General features: G+C 37.0%; 1 protein-coding gene across 5 annotated transcripts in view; it reads left to right on the forward strand.

Annotated features, from left to right (window-relative positions):
• Positions 1-11,264, forward strand: part of tiam2a (TIAM Rac1 associated GEF 2a) — a 137,572-nt gene that overhangs the window by 26,370 nt on the left and 99,938 nt on the right. For 2 of the 5 annotated variants that reach the window (XM_077238648.1, XM_077238644.1), the window contains exon 1: positions 5,320-5,741. The exons of 2 other annotated variants lie outside the window; for them this stretch is intronic. The gene's annotated coding sequence lies outside the window, so the exon portion shown is untranslated. Of the gene's footprint in view, positions 1-5,319; positions 5,742-11,264 lie in introns of those variants that run through there. One more of the 5 variants, XM_077238646.1, reaches the window with a different exon arrangement.

Consider the following 11,264-nt stretch of genomic DNA (forward strand, 5'->3'; position numbering starts at 1 on the left):
AATCTTTGAAGGATGAACAAAATAATGTTTTAGTCATCACATTAAAAATTACATTTAAATATGATAATGTTTGAGTTTTGAAGTGCTGGAAAAAGATGTGGGATGTAACCATGGAAGTTTGGCAGAAATAGTAAAATGCTTTCAAGTTAGTGTTACTACAATAAATCCATGGTGAATGTTGCTGATCTGTGGACTTACAACCTATAACTAGCTCATTCATGGAACAGTGTTTCTCCTGGTTTCCACGTCAGCGCTGTTTGATCCGTTAATAACGGATAAATTTGACTACTTCTCACTAGATCTCGCAGCAATGTTATTACTATAGTGGCGAATTCAAATGCTTTCTTTACTGGATCTTTTAGCCTTGTAGTAGTGTCGCTTGATCAAGATCGGCTCGCGCTGCACTGACATTGATGGTCCAAACTGATAAAAGGTCCGTGAAGCACAAAATAATGAGTAGCACAGTTTCGTTCCACTTTAATTACATTTGCCATTTGATGTTGTGCAACGTTGTGGGGATCGCACCAGCGCGGATTTTGGTCGGCAGGAAAAATGGTCCAACGACTCATTCGGTTTGTAATGTGTAGCCTACCGATTACTAGGGCTGGGTAAAAAATATCGATTCCTCGATTTGAATCGATTCTCATTTTTACGAACCGATATCGATTCTTAAATCCCAAGAATCGATTAGTCATCTTGTTTTCAGTTGATGAATTAATGGAACATCGTAACGCGCATCCCATCCAATAAACACGATAATCTTTGTGCTTTACTATTGATATGAAACAAAGTCTCAGATTTCAAATTACATTTTCTTACGAAATTCAAAAACATAACCGTTTTGGCGCTGTGGCGTGAGATCGCTCTGGCGCGCACTGCTCAGCTCAGCTCAAGAGAAGCAGCAGCGCCGATCACACATGATCTTCTCTTCCGCCTTAATAATACCAGTTACAGCGTGAAATAAACAAGAATGAGCATCTGAAAGTGTGTTAAAAGATAGAGTACAACTTATCGAAATCCGTATTGTCACATAGAATCGCTCAATCTTTTCAACCGTGTAAGACGTCAGTGAAACAGCTTGTACACAATGACATCTAACGTCACATTTACCTCAGAAAAACCCTATCCAGTGACCTTAAACGCGTTAGTCAGATAGAAAAATTAACTCTAGAGAGGAGCATTTTGCTAAATATATGCACCATATTACATATTCATTATAATTTTTTATGTTCTTCAATATTTAATGCATGTTTGAATAAATCTGGCAAGTTTTTATGACAGCCACCCAGAGGTGGGCTGTCAGGCCCATCAGGGCCTTCTCTGCTGGCCCTGTCAGAATCTAAAATATAATATAATATAATATGTAAAATAAATATTTTTGATTTTTACGTTTATATTTCCATAAAGAATATGGTTATTTTTTGTGAGGCTGAGCTGGATTTTCCATATGGTCATCTAAACGCATCACAGCTCCGTGGACCAGCACTAGAAGTATAGCTACCGTTCAGTTGAAGCTGCCATTTCCCATTTGATCATAACTTTGACTGAAGTGTATCATTAGCCAATCAAATTTCGATGCGCAGTGACAGAACGCCCTCAGGGCTCAGCGATGTGTCGGCGCTAGCCCCCGCTGATGTCATCAACCGTTTGAAATGTTGGCGGGTTGTGAGCAATGTCAGTGAACTGAGCTATGGCCGCTGCCTTCACACCTCTTACCAGTCCAGTTGACGATCTCCTTTGTGTGCCTTTTTCAAGGCGTATGTTTGGAGAGAAGAAAGAGATCTTTTAAAAAGGAAGATCTACACCTAAGCTGGATGGGCTGACCAAGGCCGGAAAAGGTTTTGTGCGGCACTTCACTGAGGGTAACTATGACCGCTATGATTGGCTAACAGCTAGCACTGAGCTGAATAGGTTATTTATCATTCACACAGGAAGTGCAGTGAGGAACGGGGTGCAGCCTTTCTTTTACTGTCTATTGGTGCAGCTGACAACACTGCGAGGGGTGTTAGTAAGTTTGTTACCCACGCAGTGCTTTCAGCTGCCCCCTGTTCTCTCTCCCTCACATGCACGCACACAGTATCATTCACACAGGAAGTGCAGTGAAGAACGGAATGAGGAAGCACGTTCACGTCTGTCTGTTGCCAGGCGTCTGGAGCCAGCAAACTTGTTCAACATGTTGACGTTAAAGGCCCTGTTGGGACCAAGTTTTTGTAAATGTTTTGTAAAAGAGTAAGAGTAAATTTTGTCGCTATGCAAGCATTTTCATCGACTAGCTTATTAATAAAAAAAAATTACGTTGTATGAATTATTTTTTATGTATAGAAATATTGTAATCAGTTTCAAATACATTTTAATCATTTTAAATAAATGCACAAAAATATTTTCAACATTCATGGTTGTGTGTTTCATATTATTTTTAAATCCATGTTATATACACTTTTAAACTATAAGTCCTTAGCTAAACTATGAGTTTAATGTAATTGGTGGCTAAGAGCCGTTTGTTAAACAGAGAAGAAGACTTATTATAAATACGAGCTGTATACAATAATATTAGGCACAGTAGCTTCTTTTCTTTTCTTTTTAACCAAGAACTTTATGAACAATGTGAAAAACCATAAATGGCCCGGTACAAAATAGGGATATCACGATATTCGATCAGTAAGACACATAAAGCTTGCCACAAAGAACCGGCAAATGTAGCCTAATCATTATGAATGTGTCAAATATAACAAGGAGACATTTTAATTGTTTCTTAATAAATAGTGTTTTCTGTGACGATGCTGACTCGTGCCCCTTCACAGTATTGTGAAGGTGCCTACAGAGAGAAATGCACACTTCATACGGATTATAAGAGAGTTGTCTGTTTCTTTTCGTTTTGAATTGTTTTGTTTAAAAGTAGACATTTCAAGCTTAGATATATTTCTGAGTTTCTGTTCATTTATGAGACAAGCTCCACTTCACGTGGGATGCAAGTTATATCGCGTCGGCGCCTCCATGTCCTGATTATAGGCTGCTATATTTGCTTCTTATTTATTAAATCCAGGCAATTGGTTAAAACATTGATTAAAATTAAGATACAATTTATACAAAACGAAATTCACTTTAAAGGGCTTTATACAAAACAAAACTTAATAAAGCGGTCAAAATGTCTCTCGATATTACGCATGATTAGGCTACTCATACTGGGTGATAGGCTGATCACTTTTCATATAATCAACATAGATGAAATGGAAAAAATAACATATTTAAACATAAGTATGAAACTAACTTTACTTTAATGGCTACAACACGTAGGCCTACAGTACAGAGAAATGTAATGTAATTAAATGAAATGTAAAGGGGGGGCGGGGTTTTGAATAATAATCAAATTATTGCAAGCGATCGTCAAATATTATTTTTGCTTGAAATGCCCATCCCTACAAAATACGAAATGTCTTAATCAGACAAAATACAAGCATCATAGAATAAGAAAGAAATGTAAAATAAAAATACATTACATTAAAGTAGGCCGCATCATAGCATAAGAAAGAAATGTAAAATAAAAATACATTAAAGTAGGCCTAAATAATAAATAAAGAAATAAAAGAGGCTCAGTAGCTTCTGAAGCAGGAACACAAGCATGGAGGTGGAGGGGGGGTTGTGCTTTACTGAAGGCCCTGACTGAAACCCCACAGTACGCTACTGCAGCCACCATTATATTTCATATAACTTTATTATTAGAAAAATAAATAAAAGTGTACTTTAAGTGTTTGTACACAAATCAGCAAATCTTTACCTTCAATATTAGGCAATAATAGACTAATGAAACAATTTTAATGATTCAACTGAGATTTGTTTTCCTTGAGAAAATTTGCCATGTATTGTGCCTGATATCCAAAATAATCAATATTGAGTCGAATCGAATCGGAATCGAAATTGGAATCGAATTGCAAGCTTGTGAATCAAAATGCAAATCAAATTGTGAAATTTGTGTCAATACCCAGCCCTACCGATTACCGAACTGAAAACCTCGTCCCGAAAGGTTCAATACGAATACATGTGTCGTCACACCACTAGTGATGATGTGCAAATGCATGTAAATGATGCATGTAAACATGTTGTAGGAGAGTCCAAAACAACATTAGTAGACTCCAAAACAACATTAGGGAACTTTAAAATAGTTGGGGCATTATTGGGGCACTTTAAGTTCTACAAGGAAAACCTTAAAGGTACACTATGTAACTTTTGGTCCTCTAGCGGTTAAAAAACAAAACTGCATGTATTTTGTGGACGAAAATTGTTTTGGTTGTGCTTCGGTTCTGCGTGACTGTGCGAATGAGTATGACCCTTCACAATGGATAATGCTTTACAATGAACTCTGTTAGAGAGCTACATATGGCAATTTGTCAGCACAATAAAATACCTTACTCACCTGCTGAGTGATAAAAACGAAAACGCCATCTCTGCATCACTTGTACAACATTTCAAATCCCTCAGTTCTTGCCATCTTCGAAAAGCCAAGCCAATGTTGATTCTTGTTTTATTACTAGCTCTGTCGGGTTCTCTTTTTCACAGCAGACTCTCCTCTGTCCTCATTTTTCTAAAAGGGTGATGTTCCCAGTGGTTCAAGGCTTAGCTGTTCAAGCTTTCTCGCTGTGTGTGTGTGTGTGTGTGTGTGTGTGTGTGTGTGTGTGTGTGTGTGTGTGTGTGTGTGTGTGTGTGTGTGTGTGTGTGTGTGTGTGTGTGTGTGTGTGTGTGTGTGTGTGTGTGTGTGTGTGTGTGTGTGTGTGTGTGTGTGTGTGTGTGTGTGTGTGTGTGTGTGTGTGTGTGTGTGTGTCTCAGTATATACACACAGACATATAATATATATATATATATATATATACGCATATGTTATGTTAATAAACTTTTATGTTAAATGCGATTAATCTATTTGACAGCACTTATTTATTTATTTGCCTTGCAATATAAGCGATTTTCTGCAATAAAGAATTACATTATGGCAGAAATTTGTGTTCAAACTTGTCTAATAAGCTGTGATCCTGTTTAATGAATTAGCCAGTTTGAATGAACTTTTTGTTTGATTGAAACTGAGAAAGAATGTTTGTTTTTAGGCAGCATGGTGGAATTGAGGGCTGCCAGGAAAACACAACATTCCTTGTACTTGTTTATACCTAGAAAATAAAAATATGTAGACTTGTCAGTGCCATCCAACCTCACTGTAATCAAATTTTGGGATTTTGTTCCCCATAGAGTTGAAAATGAATCCGTCTTTAACCCCTCCTCTTTCTTTAACCCGTCCATTTCCCCCATTTCTCTGGCTGCCCTCCCTGCCGTCCCGCCTCTCAGTGTGGGGGTGATGGTGCTATGTAGGGTCAGATAACACTGTGGACACGGGAACATTCGGTTAGCGTTAACCCTCCATGGGAAACTGCGGGGGTTCAGCTTCTGTCCTCAGCTTTGAATAAAGAACAACAGAGATGTAACTTCAGGTGGATTTCTTAAGGAGTTTATGCTACCAAAGAAACGAGAAGCACTGGCTTGACAGACATCAGATTTTCCCTTCACACCGAAGCAGTGCTGTCCAGGGCAGGAGTCACTCTCAGTCTGGGAGGGAGTTTCCACGTGTGCGCATGTGCTTTTGTGTCATTTTGTCTCTTAAGTGTGTGTATTTCTATGAGAGCTGACGTTGAGATCAGACAGACTGGATTCATCTTCCTTTTCAAAGACTTGTAGATTAAAGCTTTTTCCCGGTTTCAAAGGTAAGGGAAAGGTGTTTTTGTCTGTGTTTTTCGTCCTTGCTTTTGTTGCCTATAACTGGATTAAGAACAAAAAAACCAACAGGCTGCAGGTGTAGGCTTAGTGACAGACTGTTGCTGTTGTTCACTTTAGCTTATTGCTGTCTGAATCATTGACTGTTCATTGAAACTTCATTTGCCTACAGTTCTTTTTAAACCAAAGACTCCTGCTCAGGACAGATCTGTGGTTTACTGAACTGTAGTCAGTCAGTGTGTTGCATAGATTGATTCGTCTACAATACGTCAGAAAGATTTATGAGATGGGTGGACTGGACTGGAATTTAATCCCTCTTTTAATTTTCTTTTTAATATTTATCTTTCATTTAGAATTCCATTTATTGCAGGTGACATGAGCAAATTAAGTCAGATATGCAAATGCTGTACCAAAGTGACTGTCTGACAACGATGGAAGTGTTTGTTTCTACACAGTTCGTTCAACTTCTCTGATCTTTCTGAAAGCTTGTAGAGTGGTGAACCTGTATATATGATCTATTACTCTTAAGGGTGTAACGATTCACTTGTTTGCTCCATGCATTGATCCCAAATTCTGCCAATACAAATGCATCAATCTTGAAACATGGATTATTTGAATCTTGACTCATTTGTTTTAGTCAAGAATAATAGTTTGTCTTTTTCCTCTTCTTATGAGACACAAGAGAAGAATTTACATAATACTATGAATGCAATAAACAAAATAGAATTGAATCATTAATCAAAATCAAATCGAATTGAATCAGTCTCATTGTGAATTTGATAAAATCAATGCTTATCGCATTATGAAATAAATGTTTTTCTCCAAAACATGTTGGCCACAATTATTGGCACACCTTAATTTTTTTATGTGTAAAATATCTCTGAAGTATATTCCCATTAATATTTACATTTTTTTTAGCACACCAGGGTGACTAGGAACATGAAATTGTCTAGCTATGACTTCTTGTTTCACAGGAGTATAAATATGATCAAAGCTAGAGAATTTCAGAGATTACTTGAGTCTTGGGTCAGAAAGCCTAAAAAAAATAAAAAAAATTCAAACAACCCCTACATCACCACATATTGTTTGGGAGGGTTTCAAGAAAAATCCTCCTTGCCAATCCAAAAACAAACTCCAGCATATTCAGTCGTCAGACACGACTGGAACTTCAAAAGGGACCGGTTTCTATGGTCAGATGAAACTAAACGACAAAAAAAAAAAAAAAATTGCCAGCAAACCCACTAAATGGTTTTGGTGCAAACAGGGATTAAAAGTACCCCATTCCTACGGTTAAATATATACCAATGGATTTTTGTTGTGGGCCTATTTTTTTTGCTGGAGGTCCTGAACATCTTGTTCAGATACATGGTATTATATAGCAAATACCAGCAGATAAAAAATCTAAACCTGAATGCCTCTGCTAGAAATCTTATAATGGGCCGTGGTTGGATCTTTCATCCGGACGATGGTCCAAAACAAACATCAAAATCAACACAAAAATGGGTAACTGAGCACAAAATGAAGCTTCTGCAATGACTGTCCCAGTTCCCTGACCTGAACCCTGTAGAAAATAAGTAGGCTGGGCTGAACTGAAGAAAAGAAGCATGGCAATCTGAAGGATCTAGAGAGATTCTGTGTGGAGGAATGTTCTCTGATCTCTTTTCAGTTGTTCTCCAAACTCATCAGGCATTATAGCAGAAAACTCAGAGCTAATATCTGGGGAAAAGGAGGTCGCCAAAAATTATGCTCAACATGTTTTGGAGAAAAACATTTATTTCATAATTTACCCCCCAATTTCAATTTTCTTTTACTTCAATGAAAGGTTATATTTTAGCAATTTTTTTGAATGACAGATCAAAAGGATAAACTGCAGATTTATTTTTACAGCCATCTTTGATCATATTTACCAGGGGTGCCATTAATTCTGACCACCACTGTATTTTTTTTTTTATGTGCAGCTTGTCAGTGACGCATAGCTCTGTAAATGCTGCTCGATCTGAAAGAACTGTGAGTTTGAGTCACTTATAAAGTGCATTTGAAAAAGCAACACGTGTAAAACATCTTTCCAAACATGAGAAGCATTTATGAACCTCTTGTCCAACAAAAGACAACATTTTATAACTTGTTTTTACCCCAACTCACTTCATAATGTCAGTTGGGTGTTTGAAAACATCCTTTTATGAGCTGATCTGGCCTCTTACACAGAATAAGGGACACAACATTATTATTTTATAGTATTCTATACAGTGATAAAGGCTATCTAGCATTGAACTATACTTTAACCCTTCTCAGGTATTTTCATGATAATAAAGGAACACGCCGACTTTTTGGGACTTAAGCTTTATTCAACGTATCCCCCAGAGTTAGATAAGTCCATACCCTTTTCATCTCGGTGCGTGCTGTAACTCTGTCTGATGCACTTCACTTATAAACTTATTTAATTTTTATTCACTTATTGGGATTAGTATGCTAGCTGGAGCCATTTACTTCCAGTCTTTGTGCTGAGCTAGGCTAGCGGTGGGTGCGTCAGACAGAGTTACAGCACGCACGGAGATGAGAAGGGTATGTATGGACTTATCTAACTCCGGGGGATACGGTGAATAAGCTAAAGTCCCAAAAAATTGGCATATTCCTTTAAACTCATAGCTACAACAATATCTGGTTTATCTGAGTTCTTTAATCAATCAAAACTTTTCAATCTTCTGTTTATTCAGCTACAGCAATAGTATGATGCCCATAGGGATTTCCTAGAACGGCGAGCATTTATCATACTTATGCAAGGCATATTTGGGGTTTCTGCGCAAGAGCGCCCTCTGGCTTTCAGATGGAGCAGCATTTACTACTGATCACAGAGCCGTGCTTCACTGACAAGCATTAAAAAAATGCAGCCTTTGCCAAATCACTGGCGGTTTAACTTCGATTCATCATGCAGCCCAACTCCCAACCCACCCTGTTTTGCCCCTCTAAGGACAACAGTGAAATGCTATGCCTATATCTAAACGCTAGTCTCAGCTGCTGCTGTCAAGTCTCGGGACGGTAACATGATGAGGGAGAAAGTGATCTGGGGGCTGCATGTCTAATAATAAAGAGTTCTCTTATGTAACAACAATTACAGCAAAAGAGCCTCCAATACTTTCTCTGTCATTGTTCTCTTATGTTCTGCATGCTAGTTATGTGTCTTTTGCATGTGCCTTTTGCTTTTTGTGTCAACTTGATATTAGAGATTGTTCCATCAACTGTGTGTTCAAAGTTGTGTGATTTCTCATATGAACCTTTTGCTATGTAAAGTTCTTTAAATGCTTTCTTAACTTTTTTCACATTTTTCATTATTGATTGTAAGCCACATTCTGTCACTGAAATATTGTTATTTACATGTCTGCTAGGGTTTCTGCCTGAGTTTCTGCCAGCTTTAACCACCAAATTGTCAAAGCAACTATTTAAATAGTTAGGTAGTTAAGGAAAATTAGCATTTTAACTTTAGCATTGCACTGCGACAGGTTTATTTGTCAGACTAAAGCATTTTTTATTTCATTCTATGTGAAAAAGCATTCTGTGTTCTTCCAGTAAGCCTCAGCAATCATAATACAACACATGCTTTGCTTTCTCAGGCTGTTTTTTAATCAAAGTTCAGATGATGTTTGAGCCTTGTTTCAGCTAGATATTTTAAAGTACCAAAAAAAAAAAAAAAGATACCAAACCCTTTGTATATTTTAGCTTATGTGCAAAATGATACCACAGCGTGATTGTCTTTACCCCCTTTAGCAACAACACCACTAACCATTTCGGGTAATGGGGGATCAGTCCTGTCTAGGAAGAGCATTGGAGAAATTTTGGCTCATTTCTCCATATAACAGTTCTTCCACCTTCGTGACTTTTGTTGGGTTTCCAACATTTCTGTGTGTGTATGTGTGAACTGCTATCTTTAGATCTTTCCACAACACTTCTATTGGGTTACACTCATGTCTAGCCATGCTAAAACATTTTTTGTGCTTCAAACATGGTAGACCTTATATGTTTAGGGCTATTGTCTTGCTGCAGTGTCAGTGTTTTAAGTGTCAGTTCCCAGACTGACAGCTTTATATTGTCCTGTAGACTTTTTCAGTTTAACTGTGGTTCAAATCATTTTACTGCCACCACTGTGCTTTACAGTTAGGATTAGGTTCCTATTATTGCACACAGTATGTGGTTTTTATCCAAATGTAACACTTCTTATTTAAAGCCAAGAAGTTCTCTGGACCCATGAGACCACAGGACATTCTTCTTACAGTCCTCGGCCTCATCCACATGTTCCTTGGCAAACTTTAGACGGGAAGCAATGTTCTTTTTAGAGAGCAGTGGTTTCTTGTTGCAATCCTGCCATATACTGTAAAATGTGTTTTGTTGACTACCTAACAACTGAGAAAAACTTCACAAATGAAAACAAAGTTTTGTTGTAGTTAATTGGATTATCTTCACAATGTGTTAAACTGAAATGCTTTCACAACTTTCTACAACGACTGCATTATTGTCTTGAGTTACGTGAATTCATCTGGATGTTCTTTATTAGTGAATGTTAAAGTATAGCATGACTTCTAGGTTCAATCGTTAGCTTTGATTCAGCAGTGAATAAATTGAACATACAGAAAACAAACTACCGTTCAAAAGTATGGGGTCGGTAAGATTTTATGTGTTTGAAAAGTCTCTAATGCCCTGCAAAGTGTATTTATTTGATAAAAAATACAGTAAAAACAGTATTATTTGGAAATTATGAAAATGATTTGGTGATTAAGAAACTTTTCTTATTATCACAGTTTAAAACGACTATGCTGCTTAATATTTTTGTGGAAACCTAATACTTTTTTTATTTTTTAGGATTCTTTGATAAATAAAATAAAACATTTCATTTGAAATATAATTCTTTGTAACTGTGACCTTTGGTCAGTATAATGCGTCCTTAAAAAAAACAGAGGTTAAATAAAATTAACTACTGTAACCCCCTGCTCTCTCTGGAATTTTCTATAGTGATCTCTGAAATTCACTTGATTCCTGATCTCTCCTTCCGCTAAAGCTGATGAGGATTTAACCTCTTTTAATAACGGTTACGACATCTCTTGGCTTGAATACACATGTTCTTAGAAATGTGTAGGACACCGTTTTCTTAAAGGGATCGTTCACACAAAAATGAAAAATCCGTACAGACTAAGAGTCTAAGGTTTTTTTTTTGGCAACCAAGCGCTGGGTATTTGACCAACTGTTTTATTTTATTCAATTATTGTTTAAAAATTACTTTATTGATGGGTTAAAATGAGCCCAAAATAGGTTGGAAATGAACGTCACACTCAGAATTACTAGAGCATCAACACAAACAACCGTAATAATCAAAAGTTGAACATTTATTAAGGAATTGACATTTAACTCAGGAATTGACAAAAATATAGTCAAGAGTAAAAACATGTGTGTGTATATGAGGAAACATTTTTAATACTTAACTAAGTAGAACAAATATTATCATATTTCGCTTATTTTTCTCCCAC

Source organism: Siphateles boraxobius, unplaced genomic scaffold (genome assembly GCF_051911475.1).
Source record: "Siphateles boraxobius isolate OS27281-9 unplaced genomic scaffold, OSU_SipBor_1 22, whole genome shotgun sequence".
NCBI lineage: Eukaryota > Metazoa > Chordata > Actinopteri > Cypriniformes > Leuciscidae > Siphateles > Siphateles boraxobius.